The 17,953-nt window shown below is 43.0% G+C and overlaps 1 protein-coding gene across 1 annotated transcript in view; it reads right to left on the reverse strand.

Annotated features, from left to right (window-relative positions):
* The window catches only part of CSTPP1 (centriolar satellite-associated tubulin polyglutamylase complex regulator 1), a gene marked incomplete at both ends in the record, with an annotated part of 155,478 nt that overhangs the window by 18,098 nt on the left and 119,427 nt on the right, over positions 1 to 17,953 (reverse strand).

Genomic DNA, 17,953 nt, shown 5'->3' on the forward strand with positions numbered 1-17,953 from the left:
CGCAGACCTTATTATGCTGGCATCCAGTCCTGCTCAGGCCGGCTTCTCCTGGATGCCTGCACACAAGCCTGGTCATCCTATTAGAGGAAGCCAAGACAAAGGTCCAAGATATGCAATCAAGGCAACCGAACAATTCGTGATACACAGAAGCAGTGAGTGCTTTGGGAGAAGTGGGTCAGGAGGAGGGTGTGTGGCCCAGCAAAAAAACCCAGAGAGGCAAGTATCGGTGGGGGTGGGGGCGTGTATTGGAGCCCAAGGGAGAGGATGCATGAAAGTTGTGTTGTTTCTGTATGTACTAAAGCCAAAAGATTTTAGATCAGCCAGGCAGCAGCACTCTGTGGATATTCTATATTATAGCAAATCATTTCCAATATGGAGGGATCAGTTAATTGTGCAGCAGGGGCAAGCAACCTGGGAGCAAGTAACCTCGAAGTCATCCTAACCAGGGAAATGAGTGAGAGAAGAGGACCCAGAGGGCATGGCCACATTTGGGGACTGACTATGATGATCACAGGCCCTTGGTTTCTTTGGACCTAAGTTAGCCCAAGCCGCAGGAATCCAAATCTCCTGCCCCTGCTAGTTTGGTTGATGCTTTTCCAAGGCAAAAACCCCAATTCCCCAGTGACAGGCTTGGATTCCTACTACTTTTGCATCAAAGCTCAATTCAAGGTGGGGGCAGAGAGTTGGACTAACCACACTGCCAAAGTCAGGGACAGCAAAGGAACAGACTCAGCGTCAATGTAGGTCAAAGGATCAAGATGGCTTTTGTGGCTTTCGTCTTGGCCACAATGGGTGTGCACTTCCCTCTCCTCTCTTGCCTGACCTCGGGCACAGCCTGGCAAGAGGGTTCGTTGTTTAAGGGAAGGAGTAATAGCTACTCATGGTCGCACAGATTTGGGATGATGGACAGGAAAGGCAAAGGGAAGGGAGAAAACCACTGGGTCGAGTATGTTCCCACTTTGTTCATACTCCAGAACCACCTATGCGGGGGGTGATTTTGGGGAGGAAGTAAATAAAGGCACTCTGTCTTTTGAATCATCAGTGCTTTTCTAGGCTAACTAAGCTTTGGTGGATGCATCTGATACCATGCTTATGAGGGTCAAGATATTTCACAGGACTTCACATGCATCCCCCAAATTACCTACACAATATCCTTCGGAGGATATACAGCGTAAGAAAAATGTTGGGGTAGAGAAAAAGCGGTGGGATAAAAGGGATGTAACCCTCATCTTTTTTTTTTTTTTGTGGGACCCTCGCCGGTGGCCGGGGATCAAACTGGGGCTGTAGAGGTTGCGGGCAGCCTCACAACCCAGTGCTCAACTGCTGCGCCACCAGGGGAGGCCCAAACCCTCATCTTTAATAAAGAAAGACAATAAAGAATTGCTATCAGCCCCCTGGTTTCCAGACCCTAGCATGTCTTTAGATTCTTGATGATATTCTAACTCCTATTTTTCAAATATTTGCTTCATTAAGACAGAAGAAGAATTTGCAAAAATCATTTTCTATTTCTCTGATGCCAAAACAGGCTCTTGGAAATACTAAACATTACAGAAAACACCACTCCTGTCCACCATTTCTGGAACTTGATTTTCCCAAATGTAAAGTAAGGAAGAGAGTCAGATAAAGAGATGAATGAAAGTACAGGCAAATAACTTTTATCACCTTAATTGTGAAAGATAGCAGTTCTATTAAACTAATGGCCAGATAATAGCAAGGCCAGATGATTTCAAGGGAGAAGCAGCTGCTCCTTGGAGATATTCCTGGGTTAGGCAGTGGGTATTTGGGAGAATGAAAAGTGGTAAGACTTGTTCCCGAATCAGAACATTTATGAGCTAATAGGAGCAGTTCCCGTCCTGTCCCATAGGCCAGGGTTCAAATCTTGACTCTGTAATTTACCAGGTATGCAACCTTGGGCAAATTGCTCAATATCTCTAAATCTCAGTTTCTCATCTATAAAATGGGAATGATGATTACCTTTCAGGGTTGAAGGCAAGATTAAAAGAGATGATGTCTATAAAGCACTTAGCGGATATCTAGAACATACTACTACTAAACAATGGAAGTTAATTTGGGGTTTGTTTTTAAATCCTGGGAGCACAGACAGGAAAGGAAAGAGGATGGTGTTTCTTGTTGAGTTTAAATTTTGAAACACTTAGGATTATTCTGCCTTGAAATTGCCCGAGCCAACCTGTGTTGGAATACTCTTCGGCAGTATTCATTTTGTTTAATGAATAACCTAGCCTGGCCCTGGCAAGGGTTATAGAGATGAAAAGCCAGAAGCCTCCCTAGCTCCCAAGACTAGTGCAGACACCCGTAAGCCCTGTGTCCTCCAGTCTACTGTGACACCTTAGCTCGGAGGGCACTCCAAGATCTCAAAGGCCCATCCAGGCAGCCATTTATGCTTCAGGAATAACAGAAATGAGACAGAACAGTCTGTTCTGTGCTCAGAACAGAGCTCTGTGCTCAGGGCCTGAATGAGCTCACAACAACCTTAACAAGTAGACTTCATTATTCCCTAGTCCCATTTCATGACATGGACATAGAGACTTGGAGAGAGGAAATAATCTGGTGAGTCAGGAGAGAAGGGACCAGAGCCTGGGGGACAGGAAGGAGACCTGGCACCCCAGAGCAGGATCCCAGGGAAAGAAGGGGGGCTGAGGGCTGAATGGGCTTAATAATGATAACACCAACTGCTAAGGTTGACTGAGCACTTGCTGAAGGGCCAAGCACTTCTTCCAAGAGTTTTCCAAGGGCCTTCCATGTGTTACCTCATCTGGTCTTCACTATTGTTATCCCCATTTCACAGACACAAATCTCTGATGTGCGCGCTTAAGAGGTGACACTAGAATCTAAACTTAGGCATTCTGGCTCCAAAGCTTGCCCAACTAACATTTCCAGCATCTTGACCTTATCAACCACAATGCGCTAAGGCTTAAGAGCTTGTTTTCCCCTCCAAACAAACTGCGGGAACTAAATAGTTCCAGGTGAACTGGATCAAGGAGACAATTCAAGTGGATTGGGATTTTTTCTTGTGAGAAATTGAGTCTGAAAGGTTCTAATTACTGTCAACAGGAAAGACAGCAGCTCCAGCCTACAGACTGTGCTGGGCCGGAGGCCATAGTGGGGGCAGGGAGTGCACCTGTACCGGTGGCTACCCCACTAGTTCTCATCCCCGCCCACCTGCCAGTCGCTCTGCATCCTGGCAGGTGCAGGGAAGGTAAGTGGTGTGTACCAACAGATGCCTCCTCTAAAGGAATCTCCCCACAATTAGGAAACACCAGCCAGCAGGTCCTGAAAGTTCAAAGGCAAAGACATAAGAAGGTTTTGGTATAAGATCAAAATCAGAATACTCTCCACAAATTGGTGCTTCTCTTTTTGTGGGTGGTCAGAGCTGTTAAACCTTCTTATTCTAAACCTTGTAATAGTCCCATTGAGTGTGCGCCTGGTTCTGGGGCAGAGGTTTTTACATGCTTGATCCTCTCATCTCCAGGGGGAGCACCGCGGAGCGCTGTGGCTCACAGCATGGGCTCAGACTTATAGTGCCTGCGGCCAAATCTGAGTATTGCCACCGATTTCAAATTGCTGGACCTTTTAGCTCTCTCTCCCTCAGTTGTTCCATCTATAAAAGGAGGAAATGAAAGTACCAACCTTCTAACAGTTGCTGTGAATTAATGTAAGAAACCTGCAGCAGGGGCCTAATAACCAGAGTCTAGGCACTGTACCTGCTATAACGCTACTGTTGTAGATCATCACAAATGCAATTAGTATTTGCTACTATTATTGTAGAAAGAAACAGGGGTTCTTAACTAAGGTTAACTATTTTCTAAGGAACAGAGCTGGTAAGAGGAGGACTGAGATTAACCAGAAGTCCCGAGCTCCACTACAGTAGGTGGGGTGCAGCTGTTTTATGGAGGGCTTGACTTCTGATGACATGCCCGTCACACCAGGTGGCTGACAGCCTCCCTAGCTAAGTTAGACCCCAGGTACCTCCATGTGGGCCGGATCACACATGACAGGGTCTCCGGGCAGGGCAGCTGAATTAGGCCAAGCCCAGACTTGGTAGTCAGACCACCTGGCTTCAAAACCTGGCACGACTACTTAGCAGCAGCGTGACTTGGACAAGTTACGCCGCGTCTTTGAACCCTGGTTTCTTAATAGTAGAAATAACCATAGTACCCTGGTACCCACCTCTATGAATAACCACTGTACCTACTCCAACAGAATTATAAAAATCAAATGAGGCAATTAACACATAAAGTGCTTTTTTGAAAATTACCAAAATGTTCAATAAATGGTAATTTTATAATTACCTGATTAAAACTTGATGTCCTGAAATGAGGGCATCTTTGGACTTAATGAAAACCCTCAGCCTGGCATAAAGCAGTAAACGTCTGTTGAATACGAACTGTGCAGCATAGTGACCCAGATGAAAATTCAAGAGACAAATATCTCTTCATTGAGTGAACACACAGGCAGACACAGGCAATGAGCAGACATGGCAGGTATACTCTATTTCATGGGCTTGCTGACTTCTAGCACATTCTCATCCAGTGCTCAACACAGTCAGCTTGAGTATATATTTTCAAAGTATTAAATCAGATGTATTACCAATTTTACTATGAAAATCAGAGAACTCCTTGTGTTATTCACGTCACCACTTCCAACTTTAGCAGGAATATCATAGTTTTCAAGATAAGCACCCCCTCCCTCCCAACTCAAAATACCCTTCTGTTGGTTGTCTCTAATCCTAGAGAGTGATAGATGAGGTTATTCTGGCTAAGAAAACGGACCTAGTCAGAAATTACTATGCCCACTGCACTCAAGACTAACTCGTTCTCATCTCCTCTTCCTTGGCACAGAGGAGTGAGGATTGTCTGTTTTCTCTACATCTGGCCTGCCTTCTTCTTTCAGAAATACCTCCTCTGAAGCTCTGTGGGGGCAGCTTAGTCATCTCTACAGCTGCCTCACAGCTCACCCAGGGTGTCCACAACACTTGCTCAGAACTGTAGGAGGTGCGGCTGTGGACGCCACGCCGCTGCTCTTCCCAGGAACGGCAGCCTTCTCCGGGTGAAAAGTGGCCAGTTGAGGGGCACCAGACAGAAGGAACTCGGGCCATATCTTTATCCCTTACCCAGAGAAAACCTTCCCCACCATCTGAATCAGGGCTTTTTAGGTCCAAAAGTATAGAGGGAGGGTGAAACAGGGTTTAGTCTGAACTCATTTGTGTAGTGCCCACTTGAGGGCTGCGGGAGCGAGTGCGAGGACGACCAATGGAGATAATGAAACGCTACCAGGCCACGGGGAATCCCAGCGGACTGAACCATCGCTGTGGGCTGGTTGCATGGTCTCACAGGAACTACCACAGAGGCCAGAGAACACCGCAGCCCGTGAGTGGAGCCTCCAATTTGCAGTTGCAACTGTTTTCATGTTCTTTTGTGGAAGGGTTGTGAAGGCTTATTCTAAGTGACACTCACCCCAGCTAGGACTCTCTGCCAAGGGATGCTCGGAAGGGCAGGGTTAGTTTGGCTATGACCATACCACCCCCCTCCCTAGGGCACGGAGGCTCTGGTACCAGTCCACAGCTGAGTAAATACTCCTCAGTCCTACTCTGCAAGGAGGGGGGAGGGGGGAGGGAGTGTCGGGGGTGGGGAAGAAAGGAGATAAAATATCTGCCTGATTCACTCTGCCTGTAGCACTTGGTACCACAAGTCACAGGACGCCTGCTGGCATCCTAGGGCCGTGCTCCTGTCAAACAAAGCCCCAGAAGAAGAGCAGGTTGTGTCCTTAGATTTTTCCTTCCTTGACAGCACTGTTGTTTTGTGTTATAAGTGGAGGGAAATGATAATTAGTTTACTGAAAGGGAAATTATTTTACAAAAGGAACGAGAAGTGATGGTTTCCGCTGACACCTGTGAGAAAGCAGTCGGGCTATTATTAACACTATCCTCTGCCAGCTCATTACTCCCCAGAGCAGGTTTCGTATGTGCAAATAGGGGCAGAAAGCCAGACTCTTCAGTTTTTATATGTATATATATTTTTTTCAGTTTTTATATTTTATTATGACTAAGCGCAACACAAAATGACTATTTCCCTTTGGCCATTATATATGTTCTACGCAAAGTATTAAATCAGATGTAGTCACAATTTCATGGAAATTTTTAGAATGACCAAAAAGCAACTCTCCAGGAACTGTTTACATTATACAAAGAAAATGGAAGCATGTCCGATCAGGGTCTGAATCAATCTGAGCAGGATTTCAGGTTAACACGGCCATGCTTAGTCACCACAGGGAGACTGAACCAGAGGCCTTATCTGACATGAGAAGAACCCCCTATATGCATCAGTCAGATCATTGGGGTGTTATGTTCTTTCCTGTCCATCATTTTGGGACTGTTGAGAGATGGAGGAACAAGGCCAACCCTTGCTTCTGGGGAGGTCACTGTCTTAGAAAACTCAGATAAACACATGCAGTTTGCAGCAACATGGATGGAGCTAGAAGGGATCATGCTCAGCGAAATAAGTCAGTAAGAAAAAGAAAAATACCGGATGTTCTCACTCATAGCAGGAATTTAGAAAACCTAAATAAGAGACCAGGAGAAAGACTAATCAATACAAGGTAAAAATCAAAATCAACAAGCAACTATAAACCAGAGACACACTTGGGGGGGGGGCAGGGAGGGGCAGGGAAAGGAAGAACTAGAGTCAAAATAAGGGGGGAGGTGCAATTGCATGGGGAATATAACCAAAACGAAAATGCATACATTGTGAAAAGAGGAAAAAAGATGTAAGAATTATATAAAATAAAATATATAAATAGGGCCTCCCCGGTGGCGCAGCGGTTGAGCGCTGGGTTGCGAAGCTGCCGGCGACCTCTGCGGCGCCGGTTCGATCCCCGGCTGCTCCCCGGCCACCTGAGGAGGGTCCCACATGGTGCGCAGACCTCTCCTGCTGCCCGCTGCTCCCCTCAGCAGTGTACTTCGGTTTTTCTGCCTGCTCTGCTCCCCGCTCTGGCTCCGGTGAATTCTCTCACCCTCCCACGCTTCTGACTGTACTCAGTGCATGTATAAACAAAACAAACAAACAAACAAATAAATAAAACATGCCTCTATTAAAAAAAATAAATAAAATATGTAAAGAAAAAAAAAGAAAACTCAGATGACATGACACACAACAGGCTGACATGGAAGGGGCAGGGAGGAGCAGCCACACTGCATTGTGGAAGGAGGTACTGGAGCCAGAAGAAGAGAAAATCTTTCTCCAGTAGCCATAGGGCTAGCTACTCTGGCATGCACACAATCTACCCATTAGTGAGGAAATGGGAGGCAGCTTTGGACATCAAAAAATGGAGCAGGTTCTGGCACCATAAGCTCCCAAAGGGCCCATCTAGGAAGTTATTTTGAGTCTAGCATTTATATCACCATTTACATTCTGATCCAGAGACCAACTAATCCATCCCTACCAGGTATGTTAATTAACATTTTAAGTTGGAAATAGGAGAGTGGGTGTAACCTTTGAAACAGAGACCTCAGAGCCAAGGCGGAATTCTCATCCAGGAAGAAGCAGGTGCTACAGCAAACATCTATAGCCATTCCTGTTCTTTTTTTTTTTTTTAAAGATTTATTTATTTATACAAGACCTGGGGTACAGGTCAGAGGTGTAGGAGGATGAGAGAATTCACCAGAGACAGAGCAAGGAACACAACAGGTAGATGGACAGAGAACACTGCTGAGGGAAGCCAGGGGCGAGGCAGGAGTGCTCTACTGCACCATGTAGGAATCTCCCTGGTTGGCCGAGAATTGAACCTGCACTGCAGAGGCTGCAGACAGCTTCACAGCGCTGTGCTCAACCTGCTGCGCCACTGTGTTCTTAACTGTTCTTAACTGAACAGAAATGGCCAAAGAGGCGTAAGAGCCCAGGTGGGAAGGATCTTCAATCCCTTCTCATGGTACCAAAAGGTGAAAGGAAACATCTGCCTTCTTAAAAGCAGTAGATCTGGACTATCTCACTTAACCTTTGAAAAAGAGGCAGTACCATTTTAAAAGTTCTTATATAGATTTTGATGACCAGAAAGAGGGTTTTCATGTTTTAGGGGAGCAGGGAAATCTGTTCTACCCCAGGGCACACATGATACAGAGAAAAGAATTTGGTCTGGGTTTTGCAAAGAACTAATTACATTATCCTGGGCACTTTTTTTCTGGGTTTCCATTTTCTCAACTATAAAATAAGGAAGTTATTATATGTGAGGTGCCTTTATTTGAATGGAAATCTTATAAGGAACCTCAATGTATGAATAGATAAAAACAAAGCCTTTCTTACCCAACCATCTCCTCAACAGCCCCCATGAGAAGTTCAGATGGTGAAGCAGCCAGGCCAGAAGGCCTAAGGCATGGATTTAAAACTCCAGGACTCTATAGAGGTAAGTGTAAAACCCTGAGTGGGTCTTACAACAGTGCATGGGTAAGACCACAGGCTCCTAAGTCAGCCAAACTGATTCAACCAAACCCAGGTTCTTCAGCTAAGTAGCCCTGTGATAGTGAGCAAGCCAGGTAGAAATGAGAAGCAATAATAATAATGATAATGATAGGACTAATGATATTAATAGCATGAATAATGATAATACTAATTACAAAGAGTTTTTGAGAGAATTAAAGGCGATTCAAAAGAGAATAAATTTAAAGTGCTAGTATATGGCAGAGGGAGGGCATTCTCTGAACAGTACCAGCCTTGTTATCTCTCTCTTACATTCGAGGCACACAGGTGGGATGGCACCTGCATAGAAAAAGGCACAATTCTTCAAAGTCTCTAGCTCAAGCCAGTGGGTGGCTAAACAATCTCATTCCTTATCTCCTGATTATTTGTCTTGCCTTTGTTCTTTATTGATGAGTGAATAACAGACTTCCTGCCTAAAGGCAGGTGCACACCAAGTTCCTTGGTAGGCAGTACACTGTCAGCTCACTGTCAAAAGCACTGATGAGTCTTATTTGTACAGAGTATGTATAATCACACCAACCATTTTCAGGCACATGATCACTTTTGATCCTCATAAGTACGTTGTGGGGCAGGAAGAGGATAATGGTATTATTCTCATTTTTGTAGACCAGGAAGTGCGCCTCAGCAAGGAACAAAGTCGCCAAGTTAAAGCAAGCTTTCTTGCTCCAGAGCCAGGCCTTTTACTAGTACTCAGGCTGGGTCCTCATGGTGCCCTTTTTTTGCTTGCTAGAGGGTCCCTGAGGACTCAGCCTGCTTTCATTTCTTCCATGGCTAAAAAGCACCTAGCATAGTGAATTCTACGAGACTGCTTTAAATGTTAGCTGCAACTGCTATTGTCACTGTTAATATTTAAATCTGCTTCCAGATATTCCATCACGAAGCCCCTCTCCTAGGCCAGGGAGAAGGGCGGATATAGTCTAGCTGGCTCCTTGATGCCTTGCAGTCCCCCAAACAATCTGACAGAACTTTTCTATTTTAAGTGACTTGCTGCTAATCTCTGTAAGAAAACAGAGAAGTGATAATAAGCATTTTAAGCCATTATAAATCTGTATCTGCAATTTTTTTTTAAAAAAAGATTTATTTATACAAGCACTGGGTACAGTCAGAAGCACGGGAGGGTGAGAGGATTCACCAGAGCCAGAGCGGGGTATAGAACAGACTGACGAAACACACTGCTAAGGGGAGCAGCGGGCACGGCAGGAGAGGTCTGCATGCCATGTGGGACCCTCGCTGGCGTACAGGGATTGAACCAGCACTGCAGAGGCTGCAGGCAGCTTCTCAGCCCAGCGCTCAACCGCTGCGCCATCAGGGGAGGCCTTGTATCTGCAATTTTAACAGGACTAGACACAGGTTAGCAACCTGTGTTGTTTTAGAAAAAAGGGTATTAATTATATCAAAAATAATTCCAACTACCTTTTTCTTTTCTAATTTAAAATCAGGCTGATAGCTGGGATGGAATCAGCAAAACGGTCTGATGAGAACTTGTCTGAGAAAGCACGCCACAGAAAACAAAACCAAAAAAAGTTATTATTTCCCTGGGCTTTCCATTATCCAAAGTAGCCATAGAGTAAATATGAAGTAGAACAGATTATGCATTTGGTTTGCTTAAGATGCATTTTCCTTCTTCTTTAAATAAATATAAAAGGAAGCAGTGGCTAACGGAGTTACTCACTGAGGGTGAGCTGAACCAAGACAGACTAAAAATAAAAAAACAACCCAAAGTCTCTGGTTCTCTGAGAGTGTGCAAGGTGGGGAAGGCTGCTGGCAGCACGTAGGCGGATTTATAAAGACCACAGCCTGTCCTCTCATCAGCACCCACTAACTTCCACCAATGATGATGGATTTATGGCTACACATCCACTAAGAAAACAGACTTAAGAAAAGAACCCAGCAGGAACCAGAGTGAGAGCTGGCTATAGTTAAACACATACATCTCTTCAGATGAATCCACCTTTGTCTTTTCTACTGTTCTCTGTCTTTTGTGGGCATATATAATGTACCGGATCTATAATTATATGGATGTGTGTGGGTAAGAAAAACAGGCAGCTAGAGATAGAAGAGTGTCTGACTTTTTTGGGGACTGGATGGGAAAGGAAATTGATGTTAGCAGTTACTGTTCTTCAAGCCATGGGCTTTGTTTTTCAAAGTATGGGTTTCCTGGTAAAAGATTCTTTGCCTGTAATGTGAGTGAATCACTCATCTTATTTTAATAAAAATTTCAACCAAATGATAGTGGTTATCCATCCTGGGAAATGACACAATACTTAGGCTTTCTGATCCTTGATCCTTATCTTTTACGGGAACTGGCAGGCACACAAAAAGATGAAAAACACCCCAGTGGCATCAAAGGATGGGCCCACCCAATTTCTTTTATGCACAACTATTCTAAAAGACAAGTCTGGCCCTCATGTTGGGTTTGAATAAGGTGCCTGGTTTCCCCACTGGTCCCAAATTGGGCACCAGTTTCGTCCTCTGTCATGCCTCACATTTAAATCCTCAGCGTCAATGAGACTAAGTCAAATATATTTTAAAGTATGTAAGATTGTATACTCTCTTGACCTTTTAAATTTTGTCATGTTCATGTACATAACCCAGTAAAAAATAAGAAGACAAAGGTATGAACAGTGGGGAAACATCCAAGGGTCTTTAAAAAGCCAAACCATAGAGAATTATAAAAACTGCAAACTTAGTCTCAATAATCCTCAGTGTTCTACTTGGGTCTAACATTCTAGGATTCTTTCACTGTAATTCTCTGTGGTTTGGGCAGCAGCACCAAGATCAGGGAGGACATAATGTGAATCCAGAGAGCACAGAGCTCTCTAGAAGAGTGGGAACTAAGCTAAGAACGAGACTAGGTTCAAAATGCCTCTGTTGTTTCCTAGCTACCTGGCAAGGGCAAAATTCTGAGTCCCAGTTTTCTCATCTGTTAAATGGGATGCTGCTGCTGCTTCTTCAGATTTTAGACAATGGGGCCTCTGCTATTGCCATAATTGCATCCTCCTACTCACCCATGCTCATACCATTCCAGCTACTCTGGCTTTGCTGTTCCTTGAACATGTCAAACATGCTCTTGTTTCAGGCTTTTGGATCTGCTGTCCTCTCTGCCCTGACATAGCTGCACAGCTCTGACCTCCTCAAATGCCACTGCACCAGCAAAGCCTTCCCTGGCCACAATATCTAAAACGACAACTCTCATCCTACTTCCAGTCTCATTTTCCTACTCTATTTTCCTTCAGTGCGCTTATCACTGGACGATCTACTATGTATTTTTAAACTGTGTTACCTGTCTCCCCACTAGGATGAAAGGTCCAAAAGAGCAAAGATTTAACTCTTTTATTCCCTGTTGGTTCTCAACAAATAATTGCGAGATGAGCAAGATTGCTGTGGTGATGAAATGAGATGATGCTTGTGAAGCTCCCAGCACTCAGTGTCTGACACAGAATATGCATGGTGAACAGGTTTTGCTTGGCTTACACTGTATTTTTATAGTTTTGAACTAAATCATTAAAAGAATTAAGATATTTTTGGGCCTCTTTGGTGGCGCAAGGGGTTAAGATGCAACCTATGAAGCTATCTTCAGCCACTGCAGCTCAAGTTCGATCCCTAGGCAGCCAGGAAGCAGCCCACATGGCGCAGCTGACCACTCCTGACTCGCCCACTGCTCCCCTCAGCAGTGTACTTCAGTCAATCCACCTGTTCTGTTCCTCACTGTCTCTGGTGAATCCTCTCTCCCCCACACCTCTGGCCTGTACCCCAGTTCTTGTATGCATAAATAAATAATCTTTTTTAAAAAAAGAATTAAGATATTTCCCACAATACAATCTAGATTTCAGATCTCTCTCTCTCTTTTTTAAAGATTTATTTATTTATGCATATGAGGACTGGGGTACAGGCCAGAGGCATGTGGGGGAGAGAGGATTCATCGGAGACAGAGTGGAGAACAGAACAGGCAGATTTACTAAAATACACTGCTGAGGGGAGTAGCGGGTGAGCCAGGAGAGGTCTGCTGCGCCATGTGGGTAGTTCCCTGTCTGGGGATAGAACTCGTGCTGCAGAAGCTGCAGGTAGTTTCACAGTACTGTACTTAACCCCTTGCACCACCAGGGAGGGCCCCTAAGATATCTCTTAAAAAAAATAATCAGAAGACCTGGCAACACGGGGCAAGCATCCCTGCAGGCCCAAGGCAGCTGGAGCTAAGGCAGAGGAGGCCCTGGTCAGCTTGCCACGGTCCCTACTGTAGCCCACTGAACAATACCTGCATTTTTTACATTATTTGTCTGGCTGCTGCAGGCATCTGAATTTTCAGCCCCACATAGAGACTTTCTCTCTGGAAGCATTTACAACGAAGATTTAATTTATCAGACTGAATGAGTTTAGATGAAAAGAAATAACCTAGATGGCCTTATGATGTTTAGGGAACAAAGCACAAAATAAAAATTATTGTATATAACATGATACCATCTTTGCTCTAAAAGAAAAAAGAGAATATAGATTTGCTTAGGAAAAAGAATGGAATATACCAGCATTAATAACAGTTAATTCTGCTTTGGGGATTATGGGTGATTTGTGTTTTTTTTGCAATCAGAAGAATAAAATTAATTTTATAAAGTGTGATGGAGATTTATGGTATGGAAATTATACCTCAATAAAGTAGTCAAAAAAGCAAGTAAGCAAAAAGAAAGCCACTCACAGAAACTATCAACTCTGTATCTTCATTCAGGAAACTGTTTCTATGTCCCTCATTTTCCATGGCTCTATCTTCCCCTCTAAATCATTTGTTTTGACCAAATGATGACTAGAAATCATCTAATATAATCCTGTATCTGCGTCTGGATCCTATTACAATGTTCCTTGGTCCTTCCTGACAAACACTCACAGATCCAGTTCACTGGGGACAGAAAACACACATCAAAGTCAAGACTAAAACGGATTGGTTAGAACACTCCCCCCATAGATTTAATTTTTCTAATCTTAACCCATATTTATTGATGGATTTCCTTTCTTTTCACAGTCTAAGACAGTTCTCTGTTTTCTCCAGGGGCCCTGTGGCTGAGCAGAAGGGATGTCTCTGGAGACTTTGAACCCTACCTTGGTTCTTCCAGACCACCTCACTTGAGCAAGCTACTTACTCTTTGGGCTCTCTTTTTATTTACTTTTATTAAGGTTACATTGGTTTACAAGAGCTGCTAATTCTTTAGGTTTTAATTTCTTCATCTGTAAGATGGAAATAACAATTATATACTTGAGAGCAAAAGGCCAGATCTATGAACCTGTGATTCTTTTCTAGGGGTGGAGTCACAAAATGGATTAGCTTCCATGCTGGAAACAAAATGGTTTTCCCAGGTGTCTATACCCTACACAGTAATGTCCGGCCGATTAAAAACTTAATGAGGGGACAACCTGATGGTGCAAGGGGTTAAGATGCAACCTATGAAGCTATCTGCAGCCACTGCAGCGGGAGTTCGATCCCCAGTCAGGGACTGACCCACATGGCAGCAAACCTCTCCTGTCTTGTCCTCTGCTCCCCTCAGCAGTGTATTTCAGTCAATCCCCCTGTTCTGTTCCCCAATCTGTCTCTGGTGAGTCTGCTCACCCCCACATCTCTGGCCTGTACCCCAGATCTTGTGCCTAAATAAATGAAACTTAAAAAAAAATAAAAAATGAATAGGCAAACTCAAATATCTAAATGCCAATAAGTCTCTAAATAGGCAAAACAGATGTCATAAAGTTGATACACTACAGCTTATGTGGTTAACTTACAGGCATCTGAGATAACACCCTGGTTATGCTCACAGTTCCCATAAGCTTGGCTATCCAGTTTCCAAGCCCAATAGAGACTTGATGAAGTAAACTGGGAGGGGAGAAGGAACTATAAAAAGGCAGGTGCAAGGACACAGCGAGAAATTAAACATTAATAGCATGATAGAAACAGAGAAGCAGGAAAAAAAGTTAACACATCATCTAGGTTTTTATAAGGTACATTTCAATAAGCTCTGAAGATACCAATATGTTCCAGCATAATAAAATAATTTATGTTCACAAATAAGTTATGCCAAAATAAGTTAAACTATACAACAATGCAGGGAAGGTATTATACATATATTTAACTATATTTTGAAAAGATTTCCATATACATCCTATTAAAAACAGCAAACTGCATGGTATTGGAACAAGAACAGACACACAGACCAATGGAATCGAATAGAAAATCCAGAAATAAACCCACAGATTTATGGTCAACTAATCTTTGACAAAGGAGCAAAGACTATGCATTGGAGCAAAGAAAGTTTGTTCAATAAATGGTGCTGGGAAAACTGGGTCGCTACATGCAAAAGAATGAAGCTTGACCACTACCTCACACCATACACAAAAATCAACTCAAAATGGATTAAAGAACTAGACATAAGACCTGAAACCATAAAATACATAGAAGGAAATATAGGCGAAACACTACGTGATTTGCACATCAAAGACATCTTTACAGACACATCACCCAAAGCAGTGATAGTGAAGGCAAAGATAAACAGCTGGGACTACATCAAATTAAAGAGCTTCTGCACAGCAAAAGAGACAATAACAAAAACAAAGAGAAACCCCACCAACTGGGAGAACATTTTTGCACACAACACTAATGATAAAGGACTGATCACAAAAATCTGCAAAGAGCTGATGAGACTCAACAACAACAAAGAAAATAACCCAGTCAAAAAATGGGCAGAAGAGCTAAAAAGAAACTTCTCTGAAGAGGAAATGCGAATGGCCAACAGGCATATGAAAAAATGTTCAACATCACTTGCAATCAGGGAAATGCAAATCAAAACTACCATGAGATACCATCTTACACCAGTGAGAATGGCACATATTAAAAAAACTAGCAACAACAAATGTTGGCGAGGTTGTGGAGAAAAAGGAACTCTCCTGCACTGTTGGTGGGAGTGCAAACTGGTCCAACCACTATGGAGAGCTGTGTGGAGATTTCTGGACCTACTAAACATAGAGCTTCCATATGATCCAGCAATTCCACTCCTAGGTATTTACCCAAAGGACACAGAAACATCAATTCCAAAGAACACCTGCACCCCTATGTTTATAGCAGCGCTATTTACAATAGCTAAGCTTTGGAAACAGCCCAAATGCCCAAAAATAGATGACTGGATCAAGAAGATGTGGTACATATATACCATGGAATATTACTCAGCATTCAAAAAAGATAAACACATGCAATTTGCAGCAACATGGATGGCGCTGGAAGGGATCATGCTCAGTGAAATAAGCCAAAAAGAAAAAGAAAAATACCGGATGGTCTCACTCATAGCAGAAATCTAGAAAATTTAAATAAGGGACCAGGAAAATGAATAACTATAAGAAAGTGAAAATCAAAATCAACAAAAAACTATGAACCAGAGACACTTTTTGGGGGGTGGGGGGCGGGAGGGGAGGGATTGGGGTCAGAATGGGGGGTTGCAATTGTATGGGGAATATAAAAATAAAATTTATTATTTAAAAAAAATTAAAAAGAATAGAAAAAAAAAACAGCAAACAAATTTGTTACCAAATGTCCACTGTGAAATAGTAGGCTGTAATACTGTAGAACTCTAAGTCTGAGCTTTTCGATATTATCTCTAAGCCATTTATTTATCTATCACTTCCTTTTTTAACATTTATCTTTTTTTTTTTAACATTTTTTTAGACAATATTTGCTTCCCCCACCCCCTCAGATTGAGTCCCCCTAGAATTTCCTTCCCCAAGGCACCCATGCACCATCACCACAGTCCCCTGTGCTCCTCCCTCTCTCCATCTCCCTCTTCCTCCCCTGCAGTATGCCTCTGGTTTATAATTGTCTGTTTTTGATTTTTTGTGTTTTATACTGTAATTATTATTTTTTACACTGATGTCTTATTGGGTTCCCCTATATTCCTGTTATAAGTGAAACCATCTGATATTTTTCTTTTTCCTTCTGGCTTATTTCACTGAGCATAATTCTTTCTAGTTCCATCCAAGTTGCTGCGAATGGCATGAGTTTATCTTTTTTGATTGCTGAATAATATTCCATTGTGTATATATACCACATCTTCTTGATCCAGTCATCTATTTTGGGGCATTTGGGTTGTTTCCAGGTTTTACCTATTGTAAATAGTGCTGCAATAAACATGGGTGTACAGGTGCTCTTTTGAATCACTGTTTTTGTGTCCTTTGGGTAGATCCCTAGTAGTGGAATTGCCGGATCGTATGGTAGCTCCATTTTTAGTAGACTGAGGAACCCCCAGACAGCTTTCCACAGTGGTTGGACCAGTTTGCACTCCCACCAGCAATGTAGGAGAGTTCCTTTTTCACCACATCCTCGCCAACATTTGTAGTTGCTTGTTTTTTTGATATGTGCCATTCTTACTGGTGTAAGGTGATATCTCAGTGTGGTTTTGATTTGCATTTCCCTGACGATAAGGGATGTTGAACATTTTTTCATATGCCTGTTGGCCATTTGCATTTCCTCTTGGAGAAATGTCTTTTGAGTTCTTCTGCCCATTTTTGACTGGATATTTATTTTGTTTTTGTTGAGCCCTGTGAGTTCTTTGTATATCTTTGTGATCAGTCCCTTATCAGTTCAATGGAATGCAAAGATTTTTTCCCAATCAGTGGGGTGTCTCTCTGTTTTGGTTAATGTCTCTTTGGCTGTACAGAAGCTTTTCAGTCTGATGTAATCCCAGGTGTTTATCTTTGCCTTCACTATCACTGCTTTGGGTGATGAGTCTTTAAAGATGTTTTTGAGATGTATGTCTTGTAGTGTTTTACCTATATTTTCTTCCATATATTTTGTGGTTTCAGGTGTTATGTCCAGTTCTTTTATCCATTTTGAGTTGATTTTTGTGCATGGTGAAAGGTAGTGGTCTAGATTCATTTTTTTTCATGTGGAGGTCCAGTTTTCCCAGCACCATTTATTGAACAAACTGTCCGTGTTCCATTGTATATTCTTTGCTCTTTTGTCAAAGATTAGTTGTTCATATAAGTGTGGCTGATGGATGTTCAGCACTCAAGAAATAGCTTAAAGGCAGATAACCAACACTAGAAGGCAGCATAAGAAGTGATTGATAAACACTTATATGAACAACTAATATTTATCTATCACTTCTTTTTTTTTTTTTTTGTAAAAAGATTTATTTATTTATTTATACAAGCACTGGGTACAGTCAGAAGCGTGGGAGGGTGAGAGAATTTACCAGAGCCAGAGCGGGGAACAGAACAGGCAGATTGACGAAATACACTCCTGAGGGGAGCAGCGGGTATGACAGGAGAGGTCTGTTGCACCATGTGGGACCCTCGCCAGCGGCCAGGGATCGAACTGGCGCTGCAGCGGCTGTGGGGCGGCTTTGCAGCCCAGTGTTCAACCGCTGCGCCACCAGGGGATGCCCTTATCTATCACTTCTAGTGTTGATTATCTGCCTTTAAGCTATCTTCTTGAGTGCTGA

Source organism: Talpa europaea (genome assembly GCF_964194135.1).
Source record: "Talpa europaea genome assembly, chromosome: 1".
NCBI classification, from domain to species: Eukaryota; Metazoa; Chordata; class Mammalia; order Eulipotyphla; family Talpidae; genus Talpa; species Talpa europaea.